Below are 9821 nucleotides of genomic sequence, written 5' to 3'. Positions count from 1 at the left end.
CCAGAACTCCATGGTGCCCCAGAAATCAGTGGGAGCTGTCGGGAGGTGGATCGGCCTCCTCCGTCTCTCTCCCATCTCATCAACTGGCAAATGAATGTTTGTCTTGAGTCACAAGTCCCTCTTCTGACCTAGGGAATCCATTTGAGGAGCGCACACTGCCCCCTAAGGAGCTGGTGCCTGCGGTGCAGCTGGTCAGTGTGGGCAGGGAGACATCTGCTCCGCCCCCCCTCCCCCCCTTACTGCCTTCACCCTCCGCCCCTCCACAGCTGGGGAAACAGAGGCTCAAAGACAGCCAGGCCTGGTTCAAGGTCCTTTGGTGAGGAAGTAAAAAAAGCCGGTCTAGAATTCAGATTTTCTCCCCCTCAAAGTCAGGTGAGGTGTTTGGCTGGTCTTTTATTTTTACACAAATCCCATTATTCCTTGCATGAGCTGCGAGCACAGGCGTGGCAGCATGAGTGCGCTAGGTTAAGGTCTGAGTCCGCCAGATCTCCTCAGGCTTCACCTGAAATTCCCACCCCTTCCCAAAAGGACCTAAGAAAAAAGTACCGGGTGTGATAGAAAAATACGGGGAATTTTAACTAAAAAAAAAATTATTACAGTAAAAGACACACAGCCATTAATCCCCCTCAAAATACTCCCCCTCGCTTCGAACACACTTATCCCATCGTTCTTCCCACTTTCTGAAGCAGTTCTGGAAGTCCTCTTTCATGAGTGTCTTTACTTCATCCTCCATCATGACAATGCTCTGTGTCACACATCGCTTCTGGTATGTGGCAACAGCTGTCAAATAAAAACATGACAATGTGTCCTCATCCACCTTATTCACTGGATCTGCCACCATTACGACTTCGGGCTCTTCCCCAAAGTCAAAATGACCATGAAAGGAAAATGTTTTGAATCGATTCAGGACATTGAGGCGGCCATGACAGTGCAACTAAAGACGCTCATGAAAGAGGACTTCCAGAACTGCTTCAGAGAGTGGCAAGAATGATGGGATAAGTGTGTTTGAAGTGAGGGGGGAGTATTTTGAGGGGGATTAATGGCAATGTGTCTTTTACTGTAATATTTTTATTTATTTATACATTTCGCCATATTTGTTTTTAATCACACCTCGTATTTACTGTATCGTGTAACTAAAAATCCCAGAGGTGGTCTCAGTCTCTGGCAGAGCTGACCCCCTGTTCTCCACAGTTCTCTACCGTGAGGCCCTGCTAACCTCTGGTATGGCTTCCTTCTCAGACAGGCTTCTCACATGACTTGCATGAACTGGTTTGCATTGTACATAATAAACAGGAAATGCTTGTTAAACTGGTTTAATAAGTATTAAAAAACAGTTTACTGTGATTTACTCATGCTGTGGAATGCTACAACTGGAAGGGACAGCAGGGCGTCACAAGAGATTCCTGGGAGGTATTTCAGAGTTATCTAAATAGTATATTCATCAGACCACCAGGAAACCGGCAGGGAAAGGCCTGTGTCAAGGTCAAAGCAAAACAGACCAGGACAGAAGAAATGCAAAGGGGATAGGAGAGTCAAGGGATCAGAGGACACGGAGAGAGACAGGTCCCAGGAACCTGGGTGTTGAAGTGCAGTAAGAGTTCAGGAAATGGGTTGAAGCCAGAGAGAAGGACAAGCAGCTTCTCTACCCAGCTCAGCCCCAAAGATGAGGACAGCGTGACCCTGACTCATTTCCCAGGCTCTCCTGGGGGCGTACAGTGCACAGACCCAGTGTGTGGCTAACAGGGGCTTTCTCCTCCTTTTCTGCAGCGTGCTCTGTCTCTTGTGCCTCATATTTGCCTTGTCTCTGGTTCTAGCACTTTCCCATTTTCCTGCTGAGCTTTTCCAGTGTGCTGGATCTTTCTGGCTCCCTCTGTTATCTGGAGACAAAGTCACCCATGGGCAGGAATGGCCAGGTGTTGGGGGTTTTCAGTGAGAGGGACTCTGCATATTTCACGGCCTCCTGTGGGGCCCTGGCGCATGCATTTCTCTCCTGGGTCAGCTTCCTGGTCATAGGAGGACAGGGGCGTTGACCAGGAATCCAACTTTTTTTTTTCCTCATCAATATTATAACTACATGACGTTATTCAAGGACCTGCTATACATTGTTTTGCCTTACATAGTCAATTATCTTCTAAAGAGATTTAAATAATATGAAAAAAATCTTTTATATTTATCCATTATTTGCCATTTCTGGTATTCTTTACTCCGTTTTGTCCATCCACATTTCCAATCCATATAATTTCCCTTCTATTGAAGGGTTGCTTTTAACATTTATTGTAGTGTGGGTCTGCTGGTGATACATACTTTCCTGGCACGTACGAGTATGTCTGAAAAAGTATTTTGCCTTTGTTTTGAAATGTTTTTGCTGTATATAGACTACTAGGTTGACAGTTGTTATTTTCTGCTAGTACTATAGAAAATCATGGGGATCAGGTAGAAAACTCAGAAGGGTTTTGCCCAGGCAGTTAGGCAAAATCAGCCTTAGATTAAATGCTGCCCTGGTCTTACCTATGAAAGGTCAAAAACAAGACCCAAAAGGAACACGCTGTTTCCAAATTACAAAATTGCATCCCAGAACATTGCCTTCTGTTTTGCATTGTTTCCAATGAGAAGCATGCTGTTGTCCGTATCTTTTTATTCCATTTTACGTAACATGTCTTTTTTCTTTGGTTGCTTTTCCAATTTGGTGGGATCCCAGTCCTATGTGATCTCTGGGAATTCTTCCTTCTAATCCCTTCTGGTGGCTCTTTCTCTGGATTTAGGTAATTTCCACACACTCATGCATTGATCAGAACTCACCTGAAGACCCGACGGGGACCCTCTGCAGATCTTCGGAGGTCTATCTCCTTTCTGATTCTCTGCCCTGTGAACTCTAGTCACCTCGGTCTCCCAGCATCCTCTGCCTGGCTTCCCCCTCACTGTGCTGTGCCTTGGAAATTTTCTCCAGACAGTAAACTGGGAGAATTCTAGGGCTCACCTTGGTTTTTTTCCTGCCTCTTAGGGTTCATATTCCTCCATTGCCTGGTGATCAATATCTTAAATATCATTGTTTCTTATATTTTGTCTGATTTTCTAGTTGTTTGAGGTGACATGGTAAATTCTGTCCCTGTTGCTCCATCTTTGCTGGAAGTAGAAATTTGATGTATTTACATTTATTTCATCTATAGTTTCATACAATAAATGAATCAATGATACCGATATGATTTAATGGTAAAATTCAAGAATACATTCCATTCCAATCACCTTCTTTCAGAATACGTTAACATTTTCTCTTTTTGTATTTCAGAATGGACTTTTCAGATAATACGTCAGTTGATCTTGGTCAATAGTCTCCTTTTGATGCTTAAATATTCTCACTTTGGTCAGTGGAAGCACCTCGTAGTATGGCCTCTGTTATTTCAACTTGACCCTATTTATCTTTCAAATTTTCCTTCCTTACTGACATGCTAAGATTTTCCAGGCTCACCTTGTTCGCAGAGTCTGTTGCTCCAGTTCTTATGAGGACTATGTCAAATTGTTGTGGTAAGAAGACCATGGATTTGAAAACTTTGAAACATGGCTTTTCTTATTTCCCTAAGATCTGTATACAGAGATTTACTATGCAGGGATGAGCAACAGCAGCTGGAAAATATCCCATCTCAGTTTTTTTTTTAAACCACCTTTACTGAGATATAATTTACATACTATAAAACGGGCCCATTTTAAGTGTATAGTTCAATGAGTTTTGACAAATGTAACCATCCCATCATCAAGATAAGGGAGCATTTCTATTGTCCCATAAGGGTCCCTGTGTCCCTTTACAGTTAATCTACCCATTACCAGGCAACCTCAGATCCACTTTCTGTTATGTTAGATTTGTTCTGGCTTTCTAGAATTTCATACAAATGTACACAAATCTTTTGTGTCTTGCTTCTTTTTCTCAAGATATTTTTGAGATTCATCCATGTTGTTCCATATGTCAGTAGTTAGTTTTTTCCTTTTCATCGCTGAGTAGTATTCCACTGTGTGGATCTACATGCTTATCCGTCTGTGATGGACATTTAGGATGTCCATTTTGGGGTTATAGGAATAAAACTGCTCTTAACATTCTCATACTAGTCTTTCTGTGAATGTATATTTTTACTTCTCTTGGGTAAATACCTAGAAGTAAAATGCTAAGTCATATGGTAAGTACATGTTTTACATGTTTAACTTTGTAAGAAACTGCAAAACTGTTCTCCGTTGTATCATTTTACAATTTTACCTGCAGTGTATGAAAGTTCTTGGTGCTCCACATCCTTGCCTGTACTTGGTATGATTCAGACTTTTTTTCTTTTTTTTTGAGATTTTATTGGGGAAGGGGACCAGGACTTTATTGGGGAACAGTGTGTACTTCCAGGACTTTTTTCCAAGTCAAGTTGTTGTCCTTTCAGTCTTAGTTGTGGAGGGTACAGCTCAGCTCCGGGTCCAGTTGCCGTTGCTAGTTGCAGGGGGCACAGCCCACCATCCCTTGCGGAACTCGAGGAATTGAACTGGCAACCTTGTGGTTGAGAGCCCACTGGCCCATGTGGGAATCAAACGGGCAGCCTTTGGAGTTAGGAGCATGGAGCTGTAACCGCCTGAGCCACCGGGGCGGCCATGATTCAGACTTTTTAACACATCAACTTTACAGGTTTTCTTTTAAATATGGGTGCCCTCAAGATCCCTCCCCACCTCTCCAAAAATCATTTGGGCATTCATAGAGGAGAGGGGGAGACCCTTATATTCAAAACTATACAAACTTCAAAGGCTCATAATACACAGTTGGAAAGGCTATTCAAAAGCACATTTTGAAAACAGAGTGAGAATAAGTAAGGTGAAATAAAATTGAAAAGAGAATAAGACATACAATTGCAAGGAAAGGAAGTTACTGTATTATTCAGAAGAACTGCGGCATTATAAATCTGTAAAGGATTCACACTGTTTAAGGGAATAAAATATTTACAAGCCTTTCCATTAGTGGAGCATTTATCTTTTAATATATAGGCTTATTATGGGCTGAATTGTGTCCCCCCAAAAAAATTCATATGTAGAAGTCTCAACCCTCAGTACCTCAGCATGTCACTGTATTTGGAGATAAGGTCTGTAAAGGGGTGAATAAGTTAAAATGAGGCCATTAGGGTGGGATCCTATTCTAATATGATTAATGTCCTTAAAAGAAGAGGGAGTGATGCCAACGACGGCCACAAAGACAGACAGCAAGAGGGCAGCGATCTGCCCGCCCTGAAAAACCTGTCCTGGCTGTGAGAAAATACATTTCTGTTGTTTAAGCCCCTCTGTCTGTGGTATTTTGTTATGACAACCCAGCAAACGAACACAATAAAGTCCTATTGATTTTATCATTTGTTGCTGGATCCAGCTGGGCCTGAAGATGGACGCCATCTCTGGTCTTTTGAGAAGAACTAGGGCTACCATTTCCTGGCAGTGTAACTTTGGGAAGCAAATTAATTTCTCCATATGTTGTGCTTTTTTATCACTAAAAGTATACCCAATGATAACTATACTGAGGTTTTTTGGGGGGATGAAAGCACATAAGTAAGCATCCAGCACCTGGCACATAGTAGGTGATCAATAAACATTAGGCCATTTCCATTTTCTCAGACTATACCTTGTCCAGTATCTTATAATAACCTCTGTATTTATGCTGCATTTTAACTATTTATACAATCCATTTTCCATATTTTAAAAAATTAATAGGCAGGGCAGAGGTTAATATTTTGAATTCACAAACTAAAAGGCTGAGGACAAGTGCATTCTTTGCTGGAGGTCACACAGTGAGGCTGTGACAGTCAGGAAACAGGCCAGGTAGATCTTCCCTAGGCTGATTGTGGCTTCCCTGAATTTGACCTCATGCCACCTGGTGAAATGTGCCAGGCAGCCTGTCCCATGTTAAATAGACTCTGCAATCGTGCCCTTTGAACTCTGCTTTTAAATAATTTCCCCATCTCCCTCTTTTGGGTCAAGTAGCCAACTGCCCATCTGAAGCAGTACTGTCACCCCAACAAATGGTAATTTGTTGTTTCTTAGTGGCTCTGGCCTTGGAAATCAGAGCCACTTGATACCGATGCATGTAAAACAGAAACCAGTAAGCTCTGAGGTGGGATTCCAAGAGCTATATTCTTGCATCTTGTGCATGGTGTGTTTGCTTACCGATGACTATACCTGCCCAGGGGCCTTCAGGGCTCCCTCTTGGTTACGCAGTACCTTGCCTACCTGCCCGAGCCCAGCACAATCTCACCAATGGCTGTGGCACAGTCAGTGCCTACTGAATAAATGGACTGACGGTTTTGAGAACTATCAGATTTGATGTTGCCCCAACCATGCTACCGAAGGGCTCTACCCAAGGTTGCCAGGCACTCCAGCCTCTAAACCCAGTGGTCAATTTTCAATGGCTGTGGGCTACGGAAGGAAGGAAACCACAGATGGTTCAAAGGTCTCTCGCTTGAGCAATAAGAATGTCAGAGTTGGCATCAACCACAGTAGGAGTAGATTTTGAGGAAAGACCAGCAGCTCTGTTCTGGAGTTAGGAAAGAGTGGTTTGGCTGGAGGTAAAAATTGGGGAGTTAGAAGCATATTAATACTAATTTAAAGCCAGGAGACCCAGAGGGGTGTGCCCCAAGGGAAGGGGAGTAAAGGGAGAAGAGCGGATCCCTGAATGGCTTCAATGTTTAGAATTTGGGAGGTGAACAAGAACCATAAAGGAGGCTAACAGGGTCACCAAGGCGGTGAGAGGAGAGCAAAGGTAATGTTTTCAGGGGAGGGAACCATCAACTGTGTCAGATTCGGTGATTAACTACCTTGAGACCGCTGTGCTGGAGAGGTCAGCCAGAGCCCACTGAGGCTGCCAGCTTAAACCAGGACCCATGGCTGCCTTGTGAATGAGCCATCCTGAATGTCCAGCCCAGCCGAGCCCTTCGATTGACTGCAACCACATGCGAGACTCCAAGAGAGAACTGCCTAGCCAAGACTTCCCCAAATTCCTGACCCACAAAATCATGAGCAAAATAAGATGGTTGTATTGAGGTAGACTGTGAGATTTTATGAAGCAAGACCTACTCAAAGTTTTTCATCTGAGTGCAACGACCATGTGTTTATTTACCAACGAATCGTCAGGCACACAAATGCTTGGAAGAGCCCAACCATTTGGGAAATATCTGTTAAATTAGTAAATACACCCAGGAATTTGTCTTTTGGTTGTAAGTCTGTGGGAATCAGAGACTGTATCTTAGACATCTGAGTTTCGGAATCAGACTGTACTACTACTGTTTGTATCACTGTACGAAGAGAGCTTTTACAGGTATGCTTAATTCTCCATGGGAGACATGTGGTATGGTAGGCAAGCTCTAAGCTGGCCCCAGTGATCTCACCTCCTGGTATAGTCCTTCCTGGACTACACTCCCTTGTGTAGTCCCCTTCCACATAGTGTCAGGGCTGGTCTGTGTGACTGTTCTAAAATATAATGTATAAATAGAAAACTGTAGGTATCAAGGCCAAAATATTGAGAGATGGCTGTCATTGAAAAGACAGTTTGTGGGGCCGGCCCGGTGGCTCAGGCGGTTAGAGCTCCATGCTCCTAACTCTGAAGGCTGCCGGTTCGATTCCCACATGGGCCAGTGGTTTCTCAACCACAATGTTGCTGGTTCGATTCCTCGACTCCCACAAGGGATGGGGGGCTGCACCCACTGCAACTAAGATTGAACACAGCACCTTGAGCTGAGCTGCCGCTGAGCTCCCGGATGGCTCCGTTGGTTGGAGCGTGTACTCTCAACCACAAGGTTGCCGGTTCGACTCCCACAAAGGATGATGGGCTGTGCCCCCTGCAACTAACAATGGCAACTGGACCTGGAGCTGAGCTGCGCCCTCCACAACTAAGACTGAAAGGACAACAACTGAGTTGGAAAAAGTCCTGGAAGCACACACTGTTCCCCAATAAAGTCCTGTTCCCCTTCCCCAATAAAAAAATCTTTAAAAAAAAAGATAGTTTGTTACAGCCCCCAAGAAGAGGGGGCATGCCATGCCACGGGGTGGGGTAGGCACACAGGGAAGCACTGGGCTCAGCTGGAGGGGGGCACTGTGGGCAAGAGTCTATTAAGGGTCTGCAGGAATGAATGGGTGAGACAGAGAACCAGGTTTACGATTGGCTAGTCTGAGTCATTTCAGTGGGCTCTGGGGCAAAGGGGCTGTCCCTGCTTGGCTGCTACCCGGCCCTGAGGTGGTTAGATAGATGGATAGAGGCCTAGAGTGTGAGAGCCTGGTATAGGAGGTGGCTGGGATTGTGGGCTCTGGAATGGTTGGTCTGCATTTGAAAAGCACATACAAAAAAGCACATAAAAGCAGGGAGTTGTTTACTATACCTAGGAATTGGCTCACCCTGGGAGCAGCAAAGGTGGGGGGGGCAGTCCCTTCAGAGTCAGCAAGGCCCCAGATGTCAAAGCATCAGCATACAGAAAACAAAAGACATGATAAATACAGTGACCAAAAGAATATGACACAAGTGATGGTATACCACTTCCAAGGTCAGGTATAAAGACACCCTGTCTGTCTGCAGTGTGCTCTCTCTCATCACTTGCTCCGGGAAAGGCAGCTACCGTGTTGTGAGAAGGCCTATGGAGAGGCCCGTATAGCCAGGAACTGAAGCCTATTGCCAGCAATGAGTGCAGCATCTTGGCTACAGATCCTCTACCCCAGGAAAGCCTTCAGATGACTGCAGGCCCAGCTGACAACTTGATTGCAAACCCTTAAAGAGACCCTGAGCTGAAACCCCCGGCTAAGCCCCTCCCAGATTCCTGACCTACAGAAACCAATGAGATAGTAAATGTTTGTCGTTCTAAGCCATCACACTTTGACATAACTTTAATGGAGTAACAGATAACTAATTCAGTGGTACCTCAGTTTTCCTTTTTAGGTTAGGGACGCTCAGTGAGACACTCGTATCTTTACCTTGATCTGGGGTAACTGTCTCCAGGCCGGTCACTTCAAGAGTGTGCAGCTCCGGGCGCGGACAAACAGCTGCGTGGGACTGGAGGATAAAGAGCGAGGTCAGCAGCTGGGAGAGGCAGGGGGAAGGCTGTGAAGAGGCCAGGCCAGTTCGTGGGGTTGAAGAGCGCTTGTGTACAGCACAACATCCTAGGGGAATCATCGGGCAGAGATGACTTGAGGGGCACGCGAGGGGCCGGTCTGTCCTCCCGCGAGCCCGGGTTCAGGCCCCACTTCCCAGTTCCCCCAGCCCTGCAGCCGTCAGTCCCTCAGGTTTCATGTTTCAACTCTACTGGGATTTACCTGGGACCCTGCCTTGCGCCTCCGTGACCGTGGAAACGGAATCCAGAGGCCACAGAGGGCGTGAACACACCGGCCACGAGGGGCGCATTGCGTCACTGCCCCACGAACCCTCGTGCCTTCCGCCGAGGCCTCGCCCCGCTGCGGTCTGCGCAGGCGCGGGCTCTAGCCTGGTCAGTTAAGACTTTCCGAAGGGGCGGTCGGGAGGGATGCGTCCGTGCTCCGTCCCGTCCCGTCCCGGGGAGCTGGAAAGCGTGCTGCCTGTGGGACTGCGGGACGCGGCAGATGATGGGAGCCACTTAGCCTAGCACTCGGTCGGAAGCCCAGCTGTTTGTGGGGACCTCGGAGCAACGAGTCCTCGGCTAGAATTTCGGTTTTTTTCATTCGATGTGGACATCCCTGCTTAAGCACAGACAGGGTTAGGGTGCAGAGCAAAAGAGCTGGTGAAGGGTGTGCAAGGGGCGCAGGGAGCTTCAGGTGCAGCCAGGATACAGAGGTCGCAAGCCTGGAGGGGGAGGCGGGGAAGG

The 9821-nt window shown here is 46.1% G+C and overlaps 1 long non-coding RNA gene across 1 annotated transcript; it reads right to left on the bottom strand.

Annotated features, from left to right (window-relative positions):
• Positions 1 to 311: 311 nt before the first annotated feature.
• Positions 312 to 9447, bottom strand: LOC109450391 (uncharacterized). The gene is made up of 3 exons (XR_012497826.1): positions 9298 to 9447; positions 8959 to 9144; positions 312 to 780 (listed from the first exon to the last, which is right to left on the bottom strand). It is a non-coding gene; the product is annotated as an uncharacterized LOC109450391 (long non-coding RNA).
• Between the last annotated feature and the right edge of the window lie 374 nt (positions 9448 to 9821).

Source organism: Rhinolophus sinicus, linkage group LG06 (assembly GCF_036562045.2).
Source record: "Rhinolophus sinicus isolate RSC01 linkage group LG06, ASM3656204v1, whole genome shotgun sequence".
In the NCBI taxonomy this organism is placed as follows: domain Eukaryota; kingdom Metazoa; phylum Chordata; class Mammalia; order Chiroptera; family Rhinolophidae; genus Rhinolophus; species Rhinolophus sinicus.
This window is presented reverse-complemented; position numbering and strand designations above follow the sequence as displayed.